Source organism: Excalfactoria chinensis, chromosome 11 (assembly GCF_039878825.1).
Source record: "Excalfactoria chinensis isolate bCotChi1 chromosome 11, bCotChi1.hap2, whole genome shotgun sequence".
NCBI lineage: Eukaryota > Metazoa > Chordata > Aves > Galliformes > Phasianidae > Excalfactoria > Excalfactoria chinensis.
Genome location: NC_092835.1, coordinates 13,131,099 through 13,140,735, shown reverse-complemented (window position 1 = coordinate 13,140,735; position 9,637 = coordinate 13,131,099). Strand labels below are relative to the sequence as shown.

The 9,637-nt window shown below is 40.7% G+C and overlaps 1 long non-coding RNA gene across 1 annotated transcript; it reads left to right on the top strand.

The window, feature by feature from the left end:
* Positions 1-310: 310 nt before the first annotated feature.
* On the top strand, positions 311-8,963 carry LOC140257092 (uncharacterized). The gene is made up of 4 exons (XR_011904952.1): positions 311-385; positions 4,138-4,297; positions 4,949-5,073; positions 8,835-8,963. It is a non-coding gene; the product is annotated as an uncharacterized lncRNA (long non-coding RNA).
* Positions 8,964-9,637: the final 674 nt, after the last annotated feature.

The window sequence follows — 9,637 nt, the reverse complement described above, 5'->3', positions numbered from 1 at the left end:
ACACAATGTGCAACAAAGTTGTCCACAATTTACAGGTGACTTTTAGTATTTAAATAGTTGGAATAATTCAAATGTATATTGTAATGATAACAATATCTCCCCCCTCCCACATTCTCCATATTGTATTTCAACTAGAACCATAAACAAGGTAAGCTGGAAGAAGATATGCTGGACTGGTAACGAGCAGTCAGCTTCTTTTAAAATCGCTAAACAGAAGCTTTTCCTTGTTCTGCACACATTTACTCTCTCATCTGTATGGAGCACAGTAATTATGCTACTTTTTTAATTTGTTATTTCAGAATTTCCTGGGGGAATTAACAGACCAGGAAGGAAACAAAGAGGAGAAAAGTGCAGAATGAGAACTGTGCTCATGACATACAGGAAGGTAATGTTTTTACCCACAGTATGATACTAATTCACCCCCTTGTCAGTTCGGTGTGTCTATAGGTCCCTCTGTGTAGGCCAGCAGTGTTTGGGGGAGCAGCCTTCCTGAAATCCTGGCGTGACAGCCAGCTCCCTGAGGAACAGGGAGAGGCATTGGGCAGCTCTTGGTCCAGGCTGCTCTTCTCTCAGACATCTATGCAGTCACGCTGGGATCTGGGAAAACTAGCTACACTGGCTTTGGCAGTCCAAAATAGTTTTTTTCCACAGAAAAAATTAACATTGCCCCATGTTGACCCCATCCTCTTACCGTCACAGAGGCTGTGTCAATGCAGTGGGACAGATGTTCCCTCTCCAGGCACGGGAACACAGGGTGCACTGAAACTAGGCTGCAGGTGGGCTGAGGTGCTCTGGATTCTTGTCCTTCTGTGAACTCTGGGAATTGCCCATTTTTGCACTAGGTCCTGGAATCCTCCAGTCCAATGGACTCATGCTCTGATGTAGGCATGAGGTGCACTTGAACTGCTTATTATTCCCACGTAGATGTCCTCACTGTAATACAATCTCTGCAGCTTTCACCCTTTAGTATTATAAAGACTATTCCACAAAATATTGTAGCCCATGCTAAAGAGGCTGTACTGCATGCCTCGTGACATGGGATCTATCTCTGAGCTGTCTTTGCTCATGCTCTTTCCTAGCTGTAGTTAATGCATGTTCTTTTGGTGCCTGAGTAAAATTTGCCTGCAAATAGAATATAAGAAATACTGCTAACCTGGTGTTTAATGCTCACATGGAAATCGTGACTTCTCAACATTTCTGTTAACTATCTGTGCAATTTTAAACTTTGCAATTCCATTTTCAAAGAAAAAAAAGTAGCACTTGATTAAGGGTACATACTCTTTCATATGCTTTCTATACCCCTTGATAAAGAAAGTGTCTTATTTTTTAAATCCTCCATTTAACTGATTTCCTGCCTTCACCAACCTTTCCCAATGTTATGAATTATATTGGTGCTGTAGTCACACGATACCTTATATGTACAAGAAACTATATATAAGCTGCAAGCTGTTGAAAAGCAGTCATTACTGGCGATTGTTTTCTTTCTGCAGAAATCTAAAGTGCATGTTCATTAACGACAAGTTCTGGATGAAATATTTGCATTGAATGGCTTTAGGGAGGATGAAAATAATCGCCACACTTGTTTAAATTTTGTTATGATTTGCATGGTATGCTATTAAGAATAAAGAATTTGCCCAGATCTGTTAAAAATGATCTGTGTGTTACAGGCTTGTAACAAAGAAGGCAGATCCCCATACCATGTTTACATGCATATTAGATGCAGGTGGTTTCGATTCCAGAGCAAATAGGTTACTGATGATATTATGATTCCCAGAAACAGATTGCCCAGCACTGCCTTTCTCAGGCGGGATAGTTAAAGGGTTCATCCTGTCTCCAGTGGCCTTCTGCTTGACAGCTTTTTCCCAGACCCTGGGAGATTTTTCAGTTAGGATGAAATACTGGAGAGAAGAAAAAGAACGTAAATACTTCCAAAATCCAAATGAGGAAGTAGGATTTCTCACTCTTGCTTCTCCTAAAGGAGACATGGACAGTTATGAAGACCATGAAGTCTTCTCTGTGCTGGACCAATAATTTCTAACTTTTTTGAACCAAAAAACATGTTCTAGGTAATCTTCAAATGCTTTTACAGTATCTTCAGCTCAGAACCAGAAATGCTTTACCACGGGTCTGAGCAGTCTGTCACAATGGAAAATCTGGGAAAAAAATAGGAACCAGATCAGATTATTTTGCCTTACTTGGGTACATCTGCCCTGCTCTTTGCATGCTGTCTTACACAAATAAGCTCTCTGAAACTGAGCTGTGCCTCCACTGTACCTCCCAGAATCCCTTATTACAGAGCTTCTGTTTTGCTCTCAGAGACTGTTCTGGCAGCCAGGCTGAATGGTTATATTATGTCCAAAAGTTGAAAGGTGACAAGACAAAAAGCTTGGCCCTTGAGGGGCCTTGGACTTGTTTATCTCTTCAGCATCTTTAAAACTGTAGTTAAAATATCTACAAAATGTATTCATGAAACATATCAAAGATGAAGGAACGCACTTCAAGCTAAAGTCCTATCCTAGGTTAATGATTAATACGCTGTGAGAACTCAGTTTGGTATTTATTGTATCATGACACAAGTAAATTAAACTACAAGCAAGTCATTATCTACTTTTTTTTTTTTCTTTTAAAGTATGCAGTGCCAAATGATTAACCTCCTTGGTAGAAGGACAGTAAAAATGTGGGGGATTTGTTGTTCTGACTCCTTTGTCCACACTCTGTGTTGTATAAAGGCTATGGCTCCTGGAGAAGTAGGCTTGCTATTTCCAATACAAAATGTTAATTGCTAGACATGTTTTACAATAAATACTTCTGCTTTGATCGCAGTATTAAGAAAAATATGCATGCATTTTACATCTATCCCTCACTTGCTGTCACAGTAAATCACACCTTCTGTCATCTACATGTATACAATGCTGTTTATTTACTGCGGGAATTACCTTTTAAATTACTGGAAACAAAGACCTGGAAAAAATCCATATCTTAAGTCTTCAGGATCAGTTTTGAGTCACACTGAGACTTATCAGATAGTTTTGTGCTAATTTGAGTTTTATGCATGTTCAATTTTTAATTCCATTTTGTTCCTTCTCTTTGTGACTTATAGAGCCAAAAGTTTAGAAATTGAAAGGGAATATTTTTGTATGATAATTTGTGTCAGTCCATCACAAGTATTACCTCTTGAATGCTTCTGCCTTTGAAAACAGATAAGAGTTGTGAAATTGGAAGTCTGACCACTGTTGAATGTCTTTGAAATTCTACTTCATATTTACAAACATGCCTACTTTAAAATTAGTTTTCAGTGAACAAAGGATGTCACTTTAGTTATTTATTTTCCAGCAGTTTGATCACAAATACTTCAGCGTGTGGCCATTCTGAAATCAAAATACTCAAGTTGTTTCATCTAACTTTTCCTATATGACCAGACAGTACATGGCCAAGTTATTTAGGTACAAATATGTCTTGAGAATATCATCAAATCCATTCTAATTTCATTCATGCCTTGGAGATAATAATTTGAAGAGCTAGTTGCAGCGTGCAATTAAGCATGGAGGAAGAAAATAGATCCGTCCCATAATTTATGTCTGCAAAGGTTGGGCTGGATTTGTAATTAATGTTTGCTCCTTTTAATGAAATACTCTAAAGGTCTGCACTTCTGTCATTCATGGAGGTAATTTTTCAATTGATTAGTAAAATAATACTTGAAAAGTAAATGCACCTGCTTTAGCACAGAAATGTCTTAGTCAAGTAGAGACAATGATTGAAGTGCTAAAAAAATATCATTTCAATACAGTAGAGACTGGAGTTTTACTCCTCCAGAATTCAGAACTCCCACTAAGGAGGAAAAAGGAAAAGGTAATTAAACCTCCAACAACTTATTCAGCATGCTTTCATCCAGTTTAATTCCTCAGTGGTTTTCAGCATAGCTAAATACTGTTAGGAACACATGCCTGAACTGTGCATTAATATAAGTGAAATATCTCTGGAAAGCACGCATTACAGAAAGACATCGTTTTTATATTTATGTACCTCAGCATTTTGGGAGAGCATGAACAAATTACTGAGTAGTGTGAATATGTTTCATTTTGTAAAAACACTCAAAATCTTATTGCTCATTTTGCTCCTGTTCTGATGTTTTTTCAGACTCAAAGCTTTTCAGGATGATAAAAATTCAACACAACACTTGAGATTTAAGGTCCTGAAACTGGTGTTTGAAAGTGGCTTGCAGGCTTGTTTCTGCAAATCAACTGCTATAAAATGGATGAAATAAAATAAGCTTCATCCACGTGCTTTCAGGGAGAAGGTAAGAATTTTGTTTTAAATAATCACTCAAGAAAGGAGGTTTGATGACGTGTCCAGTTTTATTTGTTTGGTTTTTGTCATTTGACACAAAGGAAGATTTACTATCCTTGTGCTTTTGAGAACTCACGATATGTAGCAACAAATGTCCTAGGGATGATGATGAACCCGACTAGACAAAAGGCAGAGTGCAATTGAAATGTGTGCTAATTTTCTTGAGGGCTGCAAACATGGTAGTCTAAGAGGTTTTGAACCTCCTGTCATTGTGACAAGGATTTTGCTTTCATAGAAAAAAAAAAACAAGAGAAGTGAATAAATGTGGTAAAAACAGCCCTTATCCAGAGCTCAGCCAAGTGGAGTGGAGTAATCCAGACAGTGGAGCAAGGAAATGTATGTTGTCTGGTAAACAAGGGCAATAAAATTGATGTCTTATACTCCCTCCAGCCAATATCATCACTAGATGAAAAGATTAGCAGAGTACTTGCCAACAATTTCTCCCTCTTCACTTTTAAAAACTGTGGTCTACTTGGTTATGGAGAAGTCATAGGCATATGCTCATGAAAAGATCTCAAACTGTGCTTTCCAAATGGTTGAGCCTTACTACTGAAATGAAATGGATTTAAAGTCATATTTCTTCCCTCCGTGTTTCTTATAGACGTGCTTTAGGCTGTGATGTTTGGACCATGCTGACACTGGATGGCTCAGCTGACAGCTGCTGTGTGTCACCTCTGAGGTGCACAGTTCTCTCCATCCAGTGAGAGGAACCCCAGATTGGACCAGGTACAACTTAACACTCATGGTGGCAACACCATTCAGTACCTCACTTTAGGACTCCTTCCCAGTCACGTCCATCCCTAAGAACCTACCAGTACAGAATGCCTGCTTAGCATTTTCCTGCCCTCTTAGTCTCAAGGCATGAGTGAAACAGCATCTAAAGGCTTTTAAAAATCCAGACCTTGAACTTAGTATAACTCCTATTAAAGTCAATGAATGCTAAGTCAGATTTATTCTTTTTGCACACTAGAGAATCAAAAGGTGAAAATCACAGAATCACAGAATCACAGAATTATAGGGGTTGGAAGGGACCTCTAGAGATCATCGAGTCCAACCCCCCTGCCAAAGCAGGCTCCCTACACCACGTCGCACAGGTAGGTGTCCAGGCGAGTCTTGAATATCTCCAGAGAAGGAGACTCCACCACCTCCCTGGGCAGCCTGTTCCAGTGCTCCGTCACCCTCACTGTAAAGAAGTTCTTGCGCACATTCGTGCGGAACTTCCTATGCTGGAGTTTCAGCCCATTGCCCCTAGTCCTGTCCCCACGCACTACTGAAAAGAGACCAGCCTCGCCACTATAGCTCCCACACCTCAGGTATTTATAAACCTGGATCAAGTCCCCTCTCAGCCTTCTTTTCTCAAGGCTAAACAGACCCAGTTCCCTAAGTCTCTCCTCATAGGGGAGATGGTCCAGGCCCTTCACCATCTTTGTGGCCCTCCGCTGGACTCTTTCCAAGAGATCCCTGTCTTTTTTGTACTGGGGAGCCCAGAACTGGACACAGTATTCCAGATGAGGCCTCACCAGGGCAGAGTAGAGGGGGAGGATCACCTCCCTTGACCTGCTGGCTACGCTCTTTTTAATGCACCCCAGAATGCCATTGGCCTTTTTGGCTACAAGGGCACACTGCTGGCTCATGGCCAACCTGTCGTCCACCAGGACGCCCAGGTCCCTCTCAGCAGAGCTCCTCTCCAGCAGGTCTTCCCCCAACCTGTACTGGTGTATGCAATTATTTCTACCGAGATGCAAGACTCTACACTTGCTTATGTTAAACCTCATCCGGTTTCTTACTGCCCAGCTCTCCAGTCTGTCCAGGTCTCTCTGAATGGCTGCACAGCCTTCAGGCGTGTCAGCCAATCCTCCCAGCTTCGTGTCATCAGCAAACTTGCTGAGGGTGGCCACTATCCCCTCATCAAGGTCGTTGATGAAGATGTTGAACAAGACTGGACCCAGCACAGACCCCTGGGGGACACCACTAGTCACAGGCCTCCAGCCAGACACCGCACCGCCAATGACAACCCTCTGCACTCTGCCAGTCAGCCAATTCTCGATCCACTTCACCGTCCACTCATCTATCCCATACTTCCTCAGCTTTGTTATAAGGATGTCATGGGGGACCGTATCAAAAGCCTTACTGAAATCAAGGTAGACTACATCTACCGCTCTCCCCCCGTCCACCCAGCTAGTGACATCTTCATAAAAGGCCACCAGGTTGGTCGAGCACGACCTCCCCTTGGTGAACCCATGCTGAGTACTCCTGATAACCTCCTTTTCTCCCAGTTGTCTGGAGATGGCATCCAGCACAAGCTGTTCCATCACCTTCCCTGGGACAGAGGTGAGGCTGACTGGCCTATAATTACCCGGGTCATCCTTCTTGCCCTTTTTGAAGACTGGGGTGACATTGGCCATCCTCCAGTCTTCAGGCACCTCCCCAGTTCTCCAAGACCTTTGAAAAATTACAGAGAGCGGCTTAGCAATAACCTCCGCCAGCTCTCTCAGCACCCGCGGGTGCACCCCATCAGGTCCCATGGATTTATGGACATTAATGTTTCCTAAGCACTCACAGACCACCTCTTCCCTGACTAAAGGGAAATCTCCCATTCCCCAGATTCTCTCATCAACCACCGGGGACTGGGATTCCTGGGGGAGAGCCCTTTCACTAAAGACAGAGGCAAAGAAGGCGTTCAGTATTTCCGCCTTCTCAGCATCCCCCGTTACCAGAACACCCCCCTCACTTAGTATGGGGCCCACATTCTCCCTAGCCTTCCTTTTGCTGTTAATGTACTTAAAAAACCCTTTTTTATTATCCTTTATCTCCTTAGCTAGATTCAGCTCCAGGTGGGCTTTAGCCTTCCTGGTCGCATCTCGGCAGTCCCTGACTACATTCTTATATTGTTCCCAAGTGGCCAGACCCTTTTTCCACATATCGTGTACTTTCTTCTTTCTGCGGAGCTTGCACATGAGTTCCTTACTCATCCACGCAGGTCTCCTGGCACCTTTTCCTGACTTCTTAGTTACAGGGACGCACCGATCCTGAACCTGGAAGAGGAGCCGTTTGAATGCTAGCCAGCTCTCACAGGCCCCCTTGCCTTCTAGCACCCTGGCCCACGGGATGGCCCCAAGTAAGTCCCGGAGGAGATCAAAGTTGGCTCTCCTGAAGTCCAGGGTAGCAATCCTACTTTTTGTTTTGCTTCCTCCGCTCAGGATCTCGAACTCCACCATCTCATGGTCGCAAAATCCTGGCACCAGTGATGTTTTGCCATTGACCTAACAGGGTCAGAATTTTGTGCATGGAGACATTAAATGACACTGACATTTTGTCACTGCTTCCTTAATCAGATTGATAACAGTGACCCAGGATGATAATAACTAATAATAAATCTGCATAATCCATTACTACTGTACCGCTACCCAGCACTGTCTCACCACCTTGTACCTTGTTTAAAGAGAGGGAATAATCTATAGTTTGGAGCTGCCTTTATTTTAGTCAGGTCAGAGAAGAATGGAAAAATCAAGGGATTCATTTTTCAATTGCCTTATTTAAGACATTTAAGTAAATGTTTGATTATTATAACTGAATCAAAATTTAAAATATTCCTTGTGGAAATTAAATTATTCTTTTTCTTTCAGTGGCTGTTCTAAAATGTATTTGTAGTAAAACTGGAAGGTAAAATTCAGATTAATCACTGTGAGTAAAGAGCTTATAATTTACAATGCGAACATTAAAAAGCATGTATATAATTTCTTAATGATACTTAATGAAATATTTAATTAAAGACCATCTGGAAAGATAATCTTGGATAATCAAGAAATTGGAGGATTAACTGATTTCTGTAATGTATGAGTGCACCGCTATGCAGTAAATGCTCTGGTGAATGGTTAGTTTTACTAGTCTCTGTTTCAGTTGAGATGTTTCACAGGGAGCTTGCAAGAAGGTCAGACTGTCTCATGCATTCAAGCCACAGGTTGGAAGCTGTTTTCAAGACTGGGAGTGAAATTCAGTACAAAATACATTTGGATACATTTCCATATATTCCTAATGTTCAGGGGAAGTTTGATTTTTGCTGTACTTAACTTGTCCTACTTTTGGCATAACCAAATGGTGATAAGAGCAAATACTGAGACTGAAGTAGTAGGATGAAAATGTACAGGTCCATGTATGAGATACCATGGGACCTGTGGCCCCACCAAAGTTCTCAGTGGGGAGCTACATAGCATCAACATTTAGGTACAGTAAACTGATAAAATAAAACTACATTTTGCTGCCTACTACTGATTTGTTTACAAGATTCCAAATATAAAATACCAGGCATGCATTCTTGATGCAAAAAATAATACATGGACAGAAGTGTACAAAAAATACAATTTAAAACTTTGGAAGGAAATAGTATTACATACAGCATGGCAGCTGCTTAGAAGATTCTTAATGCCATAGAAGAATTTGAAACATTTTTTTTTATTCTTTTTTTTTTTTTTTTTTTTTTCATTTAGAATTGGGACAACTTTACTGAATTCAGTGGAATTCCCTGAATTTTCTGAAGTAGGCAAGCTTTTTCAATTGCCATTCCTGTAAATACGTGGAAATGAACCAAATCAAAATGGTATTCACAGAAACACTGAGACTCACCAAAGAGAAAGAACATTCTCATCTTATTAAAGAGGAAATTAGGCTTAGCAGAAATTAAATAGAATCTAATTGCACGAAGCTTTCCTTAGATGATTGGATCACAGGTGCAGCAATCTCTTTGCATCTTCTAGGTGAGTAAATACATAGAAAAATTCTCACCTCTGTCTTTTCTGCAATAGACTTTGCCCTAAGTTAAAACTTCTGCCTCTTTTTAGGTTTCCAAAACAGAATTATGTTTCCCATAAGATGATTTAGTAATTTCTTGGAATCTTAGATTTTTTTTTTCTTATAAGCTGCATGTTTTCCTTTTGCACTGCATGAAATTGACAGTGAGTAATATTGTAAATATGTACACATTTATTTAGCTGAGATCTCATGGTAAATCATTAATAAGAAAAGAAATTCATGCTTACAATACAAGCCCGTGAAGGAGAAATTGTACAGAATACATATTTATATGGTATATAGAGCTGCTGTTTGTTATACACTGCTCTAAATGGAGTTAGTGTAATTCTCTGGAAGCAGATGTGAAGCTTTGGAAAATAACAGTGAAAACATGAACCTGTAAGAGAAACTATCCAACAGGCAATCACAGTGGAGTTAAAGTAATGCTATTAAATAATGAGCAGTAATAGGTGACTGTCTGCAGTAAGCTGCCCTATAAAGC